Below are 18,499 nucleotides of genomic sequence, written 5' to 3'. Positions count from 1 at the left end.
CCTTGGTCATTTTCATTCTTGCTTAAACATCTAAAGATTGTTTTTTAATCTCTTCACTCTAGCCTTTATTGTACAAACTCTACAAAGGCAATGTCTCCTATCTCTTCAGCCTCAAAAAGGTCACTGACAACAGGATCTGAAGTTAGTTTTCATGATGTTATTTTACTTTCTCCCTCCAATGTCTGGTCAAATGGGCTGATCATACATTTAATTGTTGACATGATGTTTTGAATATCCTTTACATCTTTTCATGCAGTTCACTGTGTTGGAGTGATGTGCTGCATCTATGCCCTGCATTTTTGTTTAGGGAGAATCCAGTCAGTCCAACTTTAGTTTTAAAGTCTCTGTTAGCTGTTTGCTCTATGACTTGATCACAGGCAGTGTTTGCAAAACCATACTCCTGTTGTCTCAGAGCAACAAGTGTACTGTATTGTATGAAAAAAAAACATGGGAGCAGACACTCGGACAACTAGAGGGGTGTATTATCTTCATATTAATCAGACCACTACCTGAAGTGAGTTGAATTGACTTTACTGTTTCAACATTACAGTAGCAGACAGAACTCTGCAAGCCTCCGCATGGCACGTCTTCTTCAATTAATTTATTAGGCAAGAACACAACCTCAGTGATACCCAAAACAACCCCTAGTGGTTACTCCAGGATACTACAAGGGGCATGGTATTCCAAATCAGATTATAGGTCTTCTTTGTCTTGCCCGTCCTCTGCCCTGCCCGTCCGGTCTGTGCTTTTAATAAGCACAGGACTAGTGCTTGTGAACTAATTTTCAAATAAAGTGTGGTGCACAAAGATCCTCTTACATGCTTTAGCTATATTTGTTGTGTTGGTGAAGTTACTGTAGCACCCTTGTGAAATCCAACATTACCTAGCATATGGCTCTGAGGTGCTGAATTTAAGTTGAATCTTTCCACTGCTTTTTCTGCAAGAATGCTTTTCTTGCTAGCCTAATTTCCAGTTCACACAAAGGCACAAGATTCAAGACGTGTGGCTTCCTGTCCCGCATAGTGCTTGCACAGTTGGCTCCTGGGAAAGATGTATACACGGTAGTCCCAATTGACGATTCCAAACCTTCAAGGAATTTGAATAGGACAGAGTTGAGATTGTGCGGCCCTGGAGTTCAGCTGGAGGAACAGGATAAACAGGATGAAGACCCCCCATCCAAGCCGCCCGTCCAGAGATCAGCAGAGAGCAGTAGTGAGGAGGAGGATGAGATGGGTATGGTGCGGATCAGAAGGTCAGTCCAGAACACTCTCTCGAGGATCGGAGGATGCGGATGGAAGTGAAGGGGAGGAGGATTTGCCCTTACCAGTACCTGTGAGGAGATTGTCATGGGCTGAAAACTGTATGAAACACCCCATTCTTGGTCTATCTGAGGAACAAGATGGAAAACTACCAATTGAACAAGTTTCTCTTAAAATACTAAGCATACAAAAACGAAATAGCACTATTGATTGACAATCCTTTAAAAATGATCGTCAATCCAAGGTCACAACGAGAACATCACATAGTTGAGTAAAGAGACGATTAGCATACGAAGAGAAATCTTCCATTGAAGGACCCTGAGTAGGTCATGCTGAAATTAGATAAGTGGGATTTTAACTAACGAAAACCAAGCTTTGTACGTCAGGACTGATGGGTTTTCTAGGGATCAGGGCAAACTGACATGCACTGTTTTAGAGAGAGCAGAAGTTACCCACACAGGCGAGGGTTCAATGTACGAATGATGGGACCTCCTATGATGTATAAAGCTGGCTGGAAATCATGTTTAGTTGGGTTGGCTCACAGCACAGCAACACAGTGAATGCGTCCCTTGTTTGAATGACAATAAAGAAACTTTGCATCTGAATTTGGACTCCAGAACCTTTTTTCCTATTGTAACCTGAGCTTAAGAGAAAGCTAGCCACGACATTTGGTCGACTCCGACTTGATCCAAACCTGCATTTTTGAGGTAAGAAATCAACTTAACACTAACACTAAAATGTTAAAAATGGCTATTGGACAGAAGCGTGGAGGGTTGTGTCGGTTCAAGTGCAAACTACTGATGTTGCATCAAGCAGAAATGTTGTCTGTCAAAACCCCATGTATGTACAACCCGAATGAATGAACTAATGCCCTGGAAAACTTTCTACTGTTGCTTAGACGTTTCTTGTCAAAGCAAGTGATGTTAAACAAGGTGGGTTTATGTGTGAACTGTTCTTAAAAAACGCAGGAGGCAAAAGTTATTTTAAAGAACTGAAACCGAATGAACTTTGAAACTAGGACAGCTCTAATAAGTCTTAGGTCTTGGAAAAACACATAAAATTCGAAATGTTGTTCAAGAATGCGTACCCATAAGACAAATTGTCTGGTTAGATGTGCGTCTAAAAATAGGTCTGTTGGAAAGATTTGACACTAAACAATGAGAAAAGACACAAACAAAGTTAAATAAGGAAAAAGGCTAAAATTTAAAGGTAACAGACCTGGAAAAAATCTAAAAGTAGGAAGGAAAGAAAGGAACATTCAAATATTTTATATCCTGATGAGATGTTTACCTAAAATAATGAGGTAAGGCAGAGAAGTTAGAGGCCTCTAAATTCTTAGTCTTAAATAAAATAATGGAATAGCTACCTGAAAGTTTACTTAAGACGCGCCAAGAGACCACAGGAAATGAATAGGGCTACCTATAAATATATGTACATAAATGTAAACAGCTAAAAGATAGTTGATAACTGGGTGAAAAGTAAAGAACTAAAAACATGTATGGACACGTTGTGTTTGTGGTGTGTGCTTTGTGTCTGTGCGGTCTCTTGCATTTCATGGCTTGAAGACATAGCAGTGTTTATCTTCATAGTGTTGATGAAGAAAGTGTTTTGTCCGTCTCTTCATAAACGTAGTGACTAAGTTCAGTTGAGTTCTGGATTTTAATAAGTATTTATTAATCTGCAGATTGGGAGAGAAAACCAGACCTCTGACAATAAATGACAACACAACACCAGGCTTAGGTCTCAATCATGTCTCTCCCCGCTCTGAAGGCCAGAGGACCATCTTTTATAGGGCACAAGAATGTAAACATAGATAGTGACAGTCAGGCAGTAATGACGTTACTACAGTCTCAGAGAAAGAGATTCAAAGCTCCCAACACATGACAACTCAGACTAGAGAGTTCATAGTAGTCTCCTTGTAGTCATGACAAGGAACATTTAGCCAGTACTTTCTCCTGATCTCGAACATTTATTAACCCTGACACAGACACAATCTACTCTTATTAATAGCAAGCTAACATGAGAACATATTAACTAGTATCCAATGACTAGTTCTCTTGATTAGTGAATAATGTAAGCACGCAGGAAATCTAGATGTCTTCCATCAGTATGATGTCGTGTCTTGAGCTGTGAGGTATGAGGGGTGTGTGCGGGCATGGAGGTACATGTTGCAAGGATAATGTGTGGCTATGTTTTAAAAACAATGTTGTAGCATATATATATATATATTGTGGGGTAGGAATGGGCGATATAAACAATATGCAATATAAACAATACAAAATTGGCCTACGATAGAGACTTAAATTCTATTGCACATCGCGATAATGCATGTAGGACCACAATCTACCCCCGAAATTTAGAGCCACGAGCTGCAACGCATCATCGCATTAATCATCTTGAGTAGCTATGGCTGAAAGCAAAAGCTGGTGAAGAAGACCAGGGGCCTGTTCCATAAAGGTAGCTCAAAAAAGCTAGACTTAAAGTCCTAAACCAGACTTGAAGTTTAATTCGTCAAGCGGGGCTAAAGTGGTTCCATAAAGCCCAATTTCAGCTCACGCAGTCCTACTAATTCAAGTCAGATTTAAGTAGTCAAGCTAAGTGCACCCAATTCTTAAACAGCCCGAGAGGTAAAACGTGGATCATACAATCCACCACGGCAAATGCAATGCACACGGCCAACTTCTTCCAGAAAGAACGTTCCCTTTAAATCGTGTACAATGACAGCTGCCTCATCCACCGCTTCAAAAAAAATGACACGCCATGATTGACGTTGTGAACGATAGGCTACGTAGTAGGACCTTTTTAGACCTTTACTTTGTTGATTAAAAAACACCCTCTAAACTCGTCTTAATCGACTTTTTTTGACATTGTTTACAGTAAATAGCCTACTATTAATCAATATCCAGTACATGGTTTTTGTATCGGGGAAACGGAGGATGGATCGTTCGTTTTGCAATTGTAGGCTACTGTTAATTATATTGCTATGATAATTATACTCGGATAATTTAGATTGAGATATAGGCCTATGCCTGATGCCTAAACAATTGAAATCACAAACTAACATCCATACATTTAACGGCTATAGTGTGTAGCCTATTGTAGTGAGTGATGGGGTTAGTTAGGGGAGCGGTCAAGCACTGCACTGATAATTGGGCAAGTGGCTGCACCTGTGGAGGGGAGTGTCGAGAAGGGTATAAATGGGGAGAAGGTCGGTAAGGTGAGTGTCGGTCTGGGAGCCGTTGTGGTGGACATCGCGAAGCGTTAAGACACACTGTACGCAATCGGGGGGTGGCGGCCTTCGCAGACCATTTAGGGCTGCCGGCGTGAAGACAGCAAGGGGGGACAGGGCGAGGTTCCTGGCGGGTTAGGGTGACCTAGATAGCGGGGCCTCCCAGCCTGCGGAGGAGGCTCTCCTGCTGTTGGTGGAGCGGCCTCAAAGCGCAGACCCCAGGGGAGGGTCCCGAACCCCCGGAGAGCTGAGTATACGATTATAATCTCTGTCTCGTTCATTGTGTAGGTAGCCGTATATGATTAGTTTTAGGTTGCGATTTTAAAGCAGAGAGCGGAGAGCTAGAGTACCGCGGGAGGCACTGCGCACCCGTGCCTAAGGAAGACCCCACCAGCGGTCCCGAGAACACGCGTGACTTGGCGGTGAACTGTGGGTGTGATAGCACCGTGTGGCCAATGCTTGCTGTGCCCTAGGGGGATTTGAGCGTGGGTTTGCTGTGTAAGGACACGTTTGCCGTGCCCCGTGGGGGTGTTTCTTTAAGAGGGGCTGCCCGAGTGACGGGCACCGGGGTTCGGCCCGGTGGGGGGTTTCGAAGTGCGGGGGCACTATTAAAGCCCGGAAGATCTGTGTGCCTGGCTCAATGCTCTCCTGTGAATTCAAATAAAGTGACGTCTTTGTACTCTGAGTGTTCCCTCTCCTATGTCCAGCAGAAGCAAGGTTTATTACACTATCAAAGCATTGTTCATCATTGTTTAATGCATTAGGCTAAATTTAGCTATATGCTATTTAAGTTTCTTTTTATCAATGTTGAACATATTAAACTGATGAGAATAAGAAAATGAGAATATAAGTGGTAAATCATCGTTTTCCCGTTAGGGTCAGTGTTACAGGAACGTCTGCTTAAGCACCAAGTCACGCTAAGCCTGACAGTTAGTCTGACCCTGACCAGACTAGTTTTGCAGCCTAAGTTGCCATAGTAACCAAGTTTGAACTACGTTGAGCTCGCTTTATGGAACCGAATGAACTAAAAATGAGTCCTATTAACTGACATAAGTCTGGCTTATTCAGTAAACTTGCTTTATGGAACAGGCCTCAGTGCAAAACCCATTATTTGGGGGGGGGGGGGGTTGTGTAACATACACAAAATGTTACACAACTTTTTTTGTTCAATTAAATATATATGAATTATATCCTCTCCTACTCTTTCTTAAAAGCCTAACAAATCTCTCTTTCTCTCCCTGACCCTGTCTTTCTGCTTGAGCAGCAGTGGTTGAAACCTCAAAATATATTGTAAACAATTTCTGCATATACGCAGGTAGCAACGCTAGTTGTAAATAAGTATTTGGTCGGCTCTGTCACGGCCACAGCCGTGCCCCCCCCCCCCCCCGGTTTCAGTTTTTTCCCTGCCCTAGTGTTCCTTGTCTCATTGTCGTCACCTGTGTTTCGTTCAGTTCTCGTTAGTTTCATTGTGTCCACCTGTGTCTTTTTATGTATATAGTGTATTAAGGTTCCTGTTTTGTGTCCAGTCTTTGTCTTGGCATTACCCTGTCCCTGCGTGTACCCTGTCTGTTTCCCGTTTTGAGCATTAAACCCTTTTTGTTCGCAACTCCTGCCTCTCCTGCGTTTTGGTCCTACCCCTTCACACTCCGTGACAGAATGCCAAGACCAAAGAAGGACCCAGCTGAGAGTTCCCCGAACCCGTTCATAGGGACCCGCCTTGCCTTTGGTGACCCCGAAGCTTGCAGCGGAAGGCCTACCCCAAGACCGGGCTTCTACCCCGGCTCCAGCGCCAGCTCAAACCCAGACTCCAGCCTCGGTCCTGCCCTGGGCCCCTGCCTCGATCCAGCCCTGTTCCCCTGCCTCATCCTGAGGTTGTGCCTCCCAGTGCCCGGACCCATGAGGTTGTGGCACCCAGTGCCCAGTCCCACAAGGTTGTGCCCCCCAGCGCCCGGACGACCAAGGTTGTGCCGCCCAGCACCCAGACCACCGAGGCTGTTCCTGCCTGGGAGTCTCGGCAGCCTGCCGCCGGTACCCAGCCCCATTCCTGCCCTGTGCCCCAGCCCCATTCCTGCCCTGTGCCCCAGCCTCTGTCCTGCCCTGTGCCCCAGCCTCGTTCCTGCCCTGTGGCCCTGCCTCGGTGCCACCCTGTGCCCCTTCCTCGTTCCTGCCCTGAGCCCCTGCCTCACCCCGAGGTTGTGCCGCCCAGCGCCAGGCCAACTGAGGACTTCTGGCCACCTCCTCCTCCGCCCGAGGACTCCTGGCCGCAGCCTCCTCCGCCCGAGGACTACTGGCAGCAGCCTGCCCGCGCTCCCGGGCGCCCCCTCGTCCGGGCGCCCCCTTGTCCGCGCTCCCAGGCGCCCCCTCGTCCGCGCTCCCGGGCGCCCCCTCGTCCACGCCCCCTCGTCCGCGCTCCCAGACGCCCCCGTGCCCGAGGTCCGGCCCCAAGGCCGTCCCCCGGACCTGCCCCAACCCTCTGCCCTGCCTCCGGTCGGACGTCCGGTGACGTCCCTTGAGAGGGGGGTACTGTCACGGCCACAGCCTTGCCCCCCCCGGTTTCAGTTTTTTCCCTGCCCTAGTGTTCCCTGTCTCACTGTCGTCACTTGTGTCTCGTTCAGTTCTCATTAGTTTCATTGTGTCCACCTGTCTTGTTTCTGTGTATTTATGTTCCTGTTTTGTGTCCAGTCTTTGTCTTGGCATTACCCTTTGTCCCTGCGTGTACCCTGTCTGTTTCCTGTTTTGAGCATAAAACCCTTGTTCGCAACTCCTGCCGACTCTCCTGCATTTGGGTCCTACCCTTCCACACACCGTGACAGGCTCCATGACGCTGGGTAAGTAGGGCTTGTGAAACAGCTCACCAAAAGAACAATGGGGAACCCATTTGTTTAGCAGATGAAGACATGTTCATAGGTACCTAGCGAAAGGTCATCTCAACTTTCCTAGACTTGTAGCTATGGTAGCCTACTAATGCTGAAGGCTCGCTGACATTGCATAGCGTCGTTACTAGCGTGTATGTGAGTGACAGAGAGATGTAGGGAGAGCAGGGAAAGGAAATGCTGCTGAACGAATACGCTGCTTGTTAAACAAATAATACTGAAACGCAATATGTGGCAGCTGGTGTTGATTCAGTGGCGCACAGCCACAAATTAGTCTGTGTGGGAAACACTGGGGTCTATGTAACCTGTTCTTAAATGGTTCTATTATAATATATATATATATATATATATATATATATATATATATATATATATATATAGCCTATTATTCATACCTTTTTATCTGACTCCAGATTTTACTTTCTTAACCGTAAAAAGTTTTGAAATTTGGCATATTGATACATAGGTTCTATTATAATTTTGTATATATATATATTTATTAGATCCAAGGTTTTTCTAAAAATAGAAGAACGAAGATTAAAACTTTGAACTAGGAAAGTAAAGAAAGTTTAAATGAAGGTACATGGATGGTTTAAAAGAAAAGTTGCTAAAAGGTAACTAAAGGTTGGAACTATTGAAGTGTGGTTTTAGGAAAGGTCAAAAGAAAGTTGAAATGAAAGGTACATGCAGGGATAAGTAGAAGTTTAAAATAAAGAAAATATTGTAAGGTGGTAAGAAAAATACAAAGAAACAACTTGTATTGGAAACTGAGATGTTTTTGATGCAAGTTGTTTAACATCTGTTCTTTCTGAAAATGAGACGGTGAAGCCAGGAGTCTGGCACAAATACGTGGAAGTGTTTTGTGGTAGAAATTTTGGTCATATGCATAGATGTATGTGTATGAAATCTATAAGCTCCCTTGTTCATTGATAAAGGACAGCCAGTGACTAGTTTAGGAATGGCTCTGAGACATTTTACTCTGGAAGATGGGTAAAGCATCTTGTATTGTTTTAAGGTATTTATGACCAGGGGGAGAAGTAGTTGAAGTGGTCAATGAGGCAATTGCTCTGAACTTTGGCTTGAAGGACTGTGTCCTGTTTCATTGTTTGTGTTAATTAAAAGTACTGTTTGAAGATGACCGCACAAAGGACAGTTGACTATTTGGCTGGCCAACTCCTAGGGCTTTATTATCTACTGCTCTGGAGAGAGATGCCACATCAAAGAACTGTGAGACAATCGGTATGGAGATGTATTGTTTCAAACTGTCACTAAGTTGAGTTAGCCAATCAAAGTTTGCTACATTGATTGATTGACCTTATAGAATGCCATTTGATCGAAAGTTCATATAAGGCAGTGCATGTGTGATAGTTCTTCCCTCTCTCTCGAACCACCTGTAGGTTACATATGCATGTCTTTCGCTATGACGGGTCCGGAGTAATCTGTTCATTCTTTCTGTTTAGTTTGTGCAAACTAAATAAATTAAATTGAATACGCCATTTTGACTATGTTCAAATCTACACAGTCCAGCTTGAATTCTTTGACAGTTTATACAGACCAGGGGTCTCATTTATAAAGCTTGCATACGCACAAAACGGGGCTGAAAATGTGCGTACGCCACTTTCCACGCAAAGGTTGTGATTTGTAAAAAACAAACTTGACGGGAGAATGTGCGGTCCTCCACGCAAACTCTGACCCTCCCGTAGGCCTACGCACATTTTGGAAACAGTTGGAATTGGCGACGCAGATGACCATACTGTAGTCAGACTGCAGAAATTGAATGTGTGAAAAACATTAGTCGTAATATTTGGGGTTCCTCCGTCAGGAGGGCCCTATTGTAATTGTTGGTATTATTATTATTATTATTAAATTCCTCTTCTCTTGAACCAAAGGTCTAATTGACTTGGAATTTGGTACATATATGTATCATTGACGTATTGAAAAATGTTACTTAAGGCAATTGAATCAAGTACAAAATGGCTGAAAGGGGTGTATTTATGTACATTTCCACATTAACTGAATATGTTTGTGTCACTAAATCAAATGTCATTTTCAATTATGGTTTTTCAAACCTAATAGGCTTTAAGGTGACATCACTCTGACGTACCGTACACAATTTCACCTTGGTATGTCAAAATATGATTGAATTAGAGCTGTTTCAACTTTCGCTTAACACAGGAGAAATGGCTTACTTTTTTATACAGTAACTGAAAATGAAATAGTCAACACTGAGATTAGCTCACTGGGCTAGGACGGCGACCTGCAAAGCATAAGGTCGTAGGATCAAATCCAGCCACAGTCAGTCAGCCCGTCTTAAATTTGAATATCTGTTTAGTTAAACAGGATGACATTGTTCTCAAGTAGCATGCGCAATTTCACCTTGATATGTCAAAAGATCATTGAATTACAGCTGTTTAAACTTGGGCCGAATTGAACAGTCCATGCTGCAGGAGAAATGGCTTCCTTTTGTGATATAGAAACTGACCAGAATTTCTCAGCCTTGCAGGTACCTCAATGGGTTGAAATGTTGTACTGCAAAGCATAAGGTCACAGGTTGGAATCCAAGCACAGTATTTTGGCCTGGAATAATTTTGATTACTTGTTTAGTTTAACTGGCAGACATCATTCTGAAATACCATGCACAATTTCATGCAATTTAACCTTGAATCAGAATCAGAATGGGATTTATTCGCCATGAAAGTTTGCACAGACAAGGAATTTGCTTTGGCAGGAAGGTGCATACAGTAAACATATAGGAATCTTAAATTTAAATGTGGTCAAAATATACTAAGGATACATAAACTAGCAATACTAAGTGGAATACCATTTAAATAAAATATACAATAAAGTAGAATATAAGTTGCTAATTTACAATATAAAATACAAATATTACAGGAGTTGAGTGTAGTGCAAAAAGTAACATGTTTTTAAGGACATTCAGTCAGTGTGAGCTTTGGCCTTGTTGAGGAGGCCAACAGCGGAAGGGAAGAAACTTTGTATGGCGTGAGGTTTTGGTCCTGATGGACCGCAGCCTTCTGCCAGAGGGGAGGGACTGAAACGGAATGTCCAGGGTGGGAGGAGTCAGCCACAATCTTCTTCGCCCGTCTCACGGTCCTCGAGGTGTGCAGGTCCTCGAGGGAAGGCAGATTGCAGCCAATCACCTTCTCTGCAGTGCGGATGATAGCTGCAGCCTGCTCTTGTCCTTGGCAGTGGCAGCAGCGTACCAGGTGGTGATGGAGGAGGTGAGGATGGACTCAATGATGGCTGTGTAGAAGTGCACCATCATTGTCTTTGGCAGGTTGAATTTCTTCAGCTGCCGCAGGAAGTACATCCTCTGTTGTGCTTTCTTGGTGAGGGAGCTAATGTTCAGTTCCCACTTGAGGTCCTGGGAGAGGATAGTGCCGAGGAAGCGGAAGGACTCCACAGTGTTGACTGGGGAGTCACACAGGGTGATGGGGGTGAGTGGGTCTGTGTTCTTCCTGAAGTCCACAACCATCTCCACTGTCTTGAGAGCATTGAGCTCTAGGTTGTTCTGGCTGCACCAGGTCACCAGGTTGTCTGCTTCCCACCTATAATCAGACTCGTCTCCACCAGAGATGAGCCCAATGAGGGTGGTGTCGTCCGCAAACTTCAGGAGTTTCACGGACGGATGACTGGAAGTGCAGCTGTTGGTGTACAGGGAGAAGAGTAGAGGAGAAAGGACGCAGCCCTGGGGAGATCCAGTGCTGATGGACCGGGAATCAGAGACTTGTGTTCCCAGCTTGACACACTGCTTCCTGTCAGACAGTAAGTCTGTGATCCACCTGCAGGTGGAATCAGGCACGTTCAGCTGGGAGAGCTTGTCCTGAAGCAGAGCGGGGATGATGCTATTAAAGGCAGAGCTGAAGTCCACAAACAGGATCCTGGCGTAGGATGCTGGGGAGTCCAGGTGCTGTAGGGTGAAGTGGAGGGCCATATTAACTGCATCATCCACAGACCTGTTGGCTCTGTAGGCAAACTGCAGGGGGTCCAGTAGAGGGTCTGTGATGGCTTTAAGGTGTGCCAGCACCAGGCGCTCAAAAGACTTCATTACCACAGAGGTCAGGGCGACGGGTCTGTAGTCATTATGTCCAGTTGGCCTGGGCTTTTTGGGCACAGGGATGATGGTGGAGGACTTGAGACAGGCTGGCACATGGCATGTCTCCAGGGAGGTGTTGAAGATGTAGGTAAACACCGGAGACAGCTGGTCAGCACAGTTCTTGAGGGTGGCTGGAGAGACAGAGTTCGGCCCAGCTGCTTTGCGGGGGTTCTGTCTCTTGAACAGTTTGTTGACTTCTCTCTCCTGAATGGGGAGGGTCGTCACTGTAGAGGGGGGGAGGGGGGAGGCCTCACGGGTGGAAAGGAGTTGTACAGGACTGTCCAATTGTCTTTCAAAACGGCAGTAGAACTCGTTCAGGTCGTTGGCCAGACGAGAGTTGTTAGTGAAGTGGGGGGCTCTGGGCTTGAAGTTGGTGATCTGCCTGAGCCCACTCCAGACAGAAGCAGAGTCGTTAGCAGAGAACTGGCGCTTCAGCCTCTCTGAGTACAGTCGTTTAGCCTCTCTCACCGCCTTGCTAAACCTGTTCTTCGACTCCTTGAAACTGTCCCTGTCCCCACTCCTAAACGCGGCCTCTTTGTCCAGCCTCAGCCTTCTGAGTTTAGCTGTAAACCAGGGTTTGTCGTTGTGGTAGCTCACCCTGGTGCGTGTTGGTATACAGCAGTCCTCACAGAAGCTGATGTATGATGTCACAGCCTCTGTGAGCTCATCCAGACTATTGGTCATGAACGTATCCCAGTCAGTAGAGTCCAAGCACGACCGCAATTCCTCCATAGCCTCACTGGTCCACTGTTTCGATGTCCTCACAGCAGGCTTGCAGCGCTTAAGCTTCTGCCTGTATGCAGGAATCAGGTGAACCATGGCGTGGTCTGAGTGACCCAGTGCTGCTCGGGGAACCGCATGGTATGCTTTACTGATTGTAGAGTAGCAGTGATTCAAAGTGTTCCCTTCTCTGGTAGGGCATTTGATGAGTTGTCTGTATTTGGGGAGTTCTTGAGTGAGATTGCCTTTTGTTAAAGTCACCTAGCACAATAACCAAGGAATCCGGATTTTCATGCTCCACTCAGAATATCTGGTTAGCGGGCACACGTTGAGCCTCGTTGGCGCTAGCCTGAGGGGGCATGTAGACGCTGACCAGTATGAATGCAGCAAACTCATGTGGCGAGTAAAAAGGTTTACAGTTAATAAATTATTCCAGATCAGGAGAACAGTGCTGCAGAATCACTGTCACATCTTCACACCAGCCACTGTTAATGTAAAAACAAATACCACCACCTTTCGTTTTGCCAGAGAGCACAGGGTCACGATCCGCTCTCAGCAGTTTGAAACCTGCTAGCTGTAGCGCAGAGTCTGGAATCAGATCACTCAGCCATGTCTCTGTAAAGCACAGAACGGAAGATGAATGAAAGTCTCTGTTTTTCCACACCAGTAGCTGAAGTTCATCCAGTTTGTTGCTCAGTGAACGCACGTTGGAGAGAAATATCCCCAGTAACGCTGTACGTGCCCCACGCCGACGGAGTCGCACCAGTGCACCGGCTCGATTGCCTCTTCTACGGCGCTTCGCTGCTAGGACAAAGCCGAGGACTTTGACAATAATTCCCACTAATTCTGCCGCTGGAAGCAGAAAAGTGGGAAATAAATCCACAGGAGTTGTAGTCCTGATGTTTAGCAGTTCTTCTCTTGTTAGAGAACCCCGGAAATCTTCGCAGAACACCGAATTATAAGACAAAACAAGACAAAACAGAGCGCACCTAGATACCGTGGCTGCCTTCGTCGGCGCCATCTTTTTTCAATCCTTTATGATTGGTTGAAATGTCAACCGTTTCTTAACCTTTGTCCCAAAGCTGACAAAAAACGAATCAGCTATCAGCTTGCAGCTATATTTATACTTTGTTTTCCTCACACACGTTTTTTCCATTCAATTTCATGATTATCATGAAGATTGCATCCAGCAGTGTTATTTGCACTTGTACTGAGTGATTCTTGTTCTATAAACACCTTGTTCAATCCAACTCAAATTTTAATGCGTCCTCTAAAGACCCGGCAATTCAGTCAATTTCTAGGCAAATTTGGTCATGTAATGCAATGCGTATGTGCACACTGCCCCCTACCGAACAAGATGGGTAGCTCGGTCAGAAGGTAGCTGAAAAAGAGAGGCTACTGACGTCACTCTGCTGCGCCGCTCAGAATGCATTTTCGTTTTCGAATTATGGGCAGTTCTTTGAGGGCAGGACACGAAAACGAAAATGCATTTCTGGAAATGCATTTGAATTTGAATTGTGGTCACAATTTTGCAGCCATGTTCTTGAAAATGAAAAAGCATTTCTGGAAATGCATTTGAATTGTGGTCACGATTTTGCAGCCACGTTCTTAAAATGAAACCGCATTTCTGGAAATGCATTTTCATTTTCGAATTTTACATTTCAAATCGAATTTTGGTATCTATTTGCTGGGGCATATTTTGAAAATTAAATTTCAAATGTCTTTTTCGTTTTCATTTTAATTAAGTGAAAGAATGAGCAGTCTTAAAGAAGAAAATTAAAATGCAAATAGAATGATTGATTACTCATTTTATTTATGAGTCAAATAATGCAGCCAGCCACATTCTTAAAATGAAAAAGCATTTCTGGAAATGCATTTTCATTTGAATTTTGGTCCCGATTTGCTTCCATACATTATTACTGCTATCAGTTTAACGCGTTATTAACGGCGATAACGCACACCCATTTTAACAGCGTAATTTTTTTTTACGCAGGATTAACGTTCTTTTTGGCCTAGCAAACATTGTCGTTTTTTTCACATGCTGTTGCAACAGCTACTGGCATTAGAAAAACTACAACACCACAACAGATCTAGCTAGACCGTAAACAAAACAACAGGCTAAAGAGTAGTAGGGTAGCGTTACGTTTTGAGTGGACGGCGAGCGCGAGACGCCGAATTGGATGCCAATAAGATTCTGAATGGAAAGTTTACTTTTAAAAAGTTGCCAAATAGTTCCATTGACAAGACCAACGTGTTTTGCCGTTGTGAACTGAGCTATCATCGCAGCACGTCCAGTCTGAAATACTACTTGATGGCCAAGCACACAGCTGATGCGAATTCTCCGCCTCTCGTCAAAACCTGGCAATTGCAATGTTGTTTTCAAAAAACAAACAAAAAAAAACATTTTCACCAAGCAATCCGATCCACTTTTTCATGTTGATAAGAGGATTAAAATTAGAAAAAATAATTGGACAAAAAGACATCAAGGGACATTTAGAATAGATAAAAATGTGTGATTAAATGCGAGTTAACTATGACATTAATGCAATTATTCGCGATTAAAGATTTTAATCGCTTGACAGCACTACTCATTATAGCTGGGAAACGGAGAAAGGGTTGCTCTGTCTGGTTAATCATATACCTGTATTTGTGTTTAGATCATCCAGGCCCACAGTTCCAAAAAGTACCACTCATGGCAGAGCGAGTGCAGACAGGCTCAAGGACCAGACTCTCCCAGCCGACGCACCCTATGGTTGCCAAATGAGTTCTAGCTCTGCCCTACCAAGAAGGACATTTGCATTTATTCATTTAGCAGACGCTTTTATCCAAAGCAACTTCCAAGAGAGAGCTTTACAAAGTTCATAGGTCACTGATAATAACAAGATAGCCCCAAAAACATTGCGAGTAGCCTAAACATGAAGCACATATTGTGAAGGTGGACAAAGGGAGAAAGTGAACCAGATCCAGGGGTCGTGCCAGAGACAAGGCAAAGCGGGGGCCCGGAAACCAAGGTTCCCAAACCAACACCAACCCGCCAGTAACCCTGACGGCGTCACCACCCAAGCAGCCTCTCAGAGAAGGGCGGCCGAACAAGCACAAAGTGCCTCTGGTAGATCACACCCTAACGCCGCAGAACCTCTCTCTGGGAGCAGGGCTCTAGAGTGCGACCAAAAGTTGTAGGGGTGCAAAGAAAATCTTTCCTAGGTCGCACCGGTGCACCTAACCTCCGCTTCCTCTCCAGGAACGAAGCATTAGTTTGGCCCACAGGTAAATTACAAATGTAAATAAATAAATGTGTTAATCTGTAGTAAATATCTAGTCCTGAAAGACTAGTGATCAGGCAATTTACAAATGTGCGCTTGCACAACCTCACCGACAGGAGAGTTAGCCCTCAAATGAAAAACGAAAGGTTGATACAGAATGTAGAGTTTAACAAGACATGGACTTGTAAGTATCTGTTTACTGAGGTAAAAGTCAAAGCTGTGTCCTTAGTTTTGGAGAACAGGTCGCTGTGTTGAAGGATTATAATTCAAATCGGCACTAAGCAACTAAAGAAAAAAAAAAAACTAACGCGGACATAATAAGAACTTGACTAAGTGCGCGCGGGCTGATGGTTAATGGTTTGCTAGTTAAATTGTAGGTCCCTGATCATCACCTGTCAGCTGTCCTTTGCATATCCTCGTCAGACATTCAGACAGATTTCAATGCACTTGTTCAAGCCCACTGGATTCCTCGCACAGAACAAAATTAACTGGAAAAAAAACGTATTGCTTTTTGTATGAATTTGATCAATTGCATATCTTTAACATACTGCAAAACAAGTTTTCATGGTTTGTGAAGATTAACTAGTTACAAATCAAATTAAACACTGATGTCATGATTATTTTCGTAATTACTGTTACATTGATAATCTTTTCCTAGTTGACAAATTTACAACGTATCCTTATTCTTCTGATAACCCTTAGCAGCTAATCAAAATATATACTTTACTGCTTTTTTCAATGGGGGGAAATGAATAGTGAGCAGAATTAAGTTCAAGTTATTGTTGATGAGGCCCTCCAACACATTTTAAGTTTCTCATGTGGCACCTTGTCAAAATATATTGTCTACCCCTGAGTTATGGAGCTAACCCATGGAGCTGGGTTTTGATGCTAGGGAGAGTGTGGCAAGATGGTTTAGCCAAGGCCAAAGGGCAAAAAAGCCAAATTACAGGTGTTGGCCATCTGAAGGGCATGTGACAGCAAGGGGGCACTGATCACAAGATTTTTATATACAGTTTAATTGTGCTTCAAATATAACCAATATTTACCTTCACCTTATTCTTGTTTAAGATCATTTACATAATATATATGAATGTATATGGAGCGTGATAAAAAGGTGATCTTGAAATTGTGGCGACGCAAGGAAAAATGTGGGTGCATTTTGTGCTGGTGCACCTAAATAAAAGTTACGAGCACCAGTGCAACCAAGGGAAAAAGTTAGTCTGGAGCCCTGGGAAGTATTGCCTAGAGAAGGGGGGGTGAGTGGTGAGGTGAGTGGGAGCACAAGAAATGTTTTAGGAGAAGGGATGTACAGCAATGACTTTAATATGGATAGTAGCGAGGTGTCTAGAGGGCCTATGCTCTGTAGCAGATTTAATGTGGCGAGTAGGGTGAATTTACACTTGGGAAATTGGGGTCTAAGCTTTTGCAAAAATATTTACACTTGTTATCCTAAGGGGTCATTGTCTGCTGGTGATAATCATTTATTAGTTTGCTGCCATTCTGGTACTTTGGTAACCCATTGGATGGCAAGCAAGCTTTTACAATAGTTACTGCTTAATTAATGATACTTGGCTAGAAAGCAGAAACAACATATTGAGGTTGAATGTGTACTGCATAAGCCAGACTATATCCCAGCGCTATTGAAGTCCATTTCCCCTGGGTGTTGTGTTTAGAGTTCATCTGTTGTAGTCCTGAAGCAAACATCTTTGCTATCCACACCGAGGGACTTATTTTCCCTACTCAAAAACCCTCACAATTAATGTTGGTAATTAAGTTGCTTGCAGAAAAAGTGACTATTAATGCTGTGTACATAGTCTAGCTATCCAAGGACATTAGTGAAGGGTGTCTGTTTGAAGAGACAAATGGATGGAAAATGGAGGACTCCAAACAAATACAATAAACAAACTGTCTCCTTTTATTGTAGGAACAAATCCTACTAGTGTCATCATAAATTAAGAGCGCAGTGGCACAAATGCCATTGTTTGCTCGGCTCTCTGGAAAAATTGGAACAATTCAGATGGAAGACAATGGATGCATTATGTTATAATGTTCTTCAGGAACAATAAAGGCTTTCTTCAAGAGGGTTAGGGTTAATTTGGGAAAACTTCCTACTTGTGTTCCGGAAATTCAATGACAGTCGCAGCTTCCAACAGTGAGTGACAAATATTAACATCTCTGTGGAATTGGCTGTATGCAGGCGTGGATTCATGCACAGGCTTGCATAGGCAGCACCCTAGGGGCCCTACGTGTGCAGGGTCCCCGGATTGTCCGGACTGTTTTTGTATTTTAATGTACTTCAGCACAAACAAAATATAATTGTTTTTAATAAGCAAGTGATTGGGTAGATGTGACTTGGGTCACGTGCAAAATACAAAGGTTAAAAGAACGTGACCAAGATATTCTGAAACAAATCCTTAAATTGACTATATACTTCAAGGCTGCTGAATCTTCATCCAGTCAAAGACAAGATCCACAGCAGGAGGACTGCCAACTAGCATTGGCTAACATCGGAGCTGGGGTTGAAACACCTGCAGCAGGATCTTTAGCTGTTGCAGCAGCTAGCTCATCATGCCATCAGTATTGTTACAGCGAATTTGGGGGAGTTAGTGGTATTGGTACTAGTGTGTGGTATTAGTACTAGGATTAGGATCTGAGTACTTCTTCCACCACTGATCTTGTGATTTTGCCTCAGTAAAACATGGTGTTCTGCACTGATGCAGTTACTATAGCCTACCTGTTGGTTAATAAAGCTAAAAGCGATTACCAGCTTGCATTTCAACTGTGAAAGCAGGGTATTCTGTTGCTTTGCTGTTCATTGTTACATTCCCATTGTAATTGTTTTGGGGCTGTGGAGGCAAAGGGTTATATCTGGTATAATTTCCACTTACATCTCTGTTGATGTTAGTTTTGGTTGTATAGCAAGTGTTTCTTGATCATAATTAAAGAGCTGATTCTAGCACTGTAGGAATGTAAAGACACTGTAGCATTGACTGTCTCAATGTGTGTATCCTAGTTCACCTTATTTGCATGTGGACCATGTA

The 18,499-nt window shown here is 43.9% G+C and overlaps 1 pseudogene; it reads right to left on the bottom strand.

Moving 5' to 3' along the window:
- Positions 1-9,605: 9,605 nt before the first annotated feature.
- Positions 9,606-13,216, bottom strand: LOC146288706 (uncharacterized; annotated as a pseudogene).
- Between the last annotated feature and the right edge of the window lie 5,283 nt (positions 13,217-18,499).

Source organism: Hypomesus nipponensis, chromosome 5 (genome assembly GCF_054491055.1).
Source record: "Hypomesus nipponensis isolate SF chromosome 5, ASM5449105v1, whole genome shotgun sequence".
Taxonomy (NCBI): domain Eukaryota; kingdom Metazoa; phylum Chordata; class Actinopteri; order Osmeriformes; family Osmeridae; genus Hypomesus; species Hypomesus nipponensis.
Note: the sequence above shows the minus strand (reverse complement) of the source record. Positions and strands in the feature narration are given on the sequence as shown.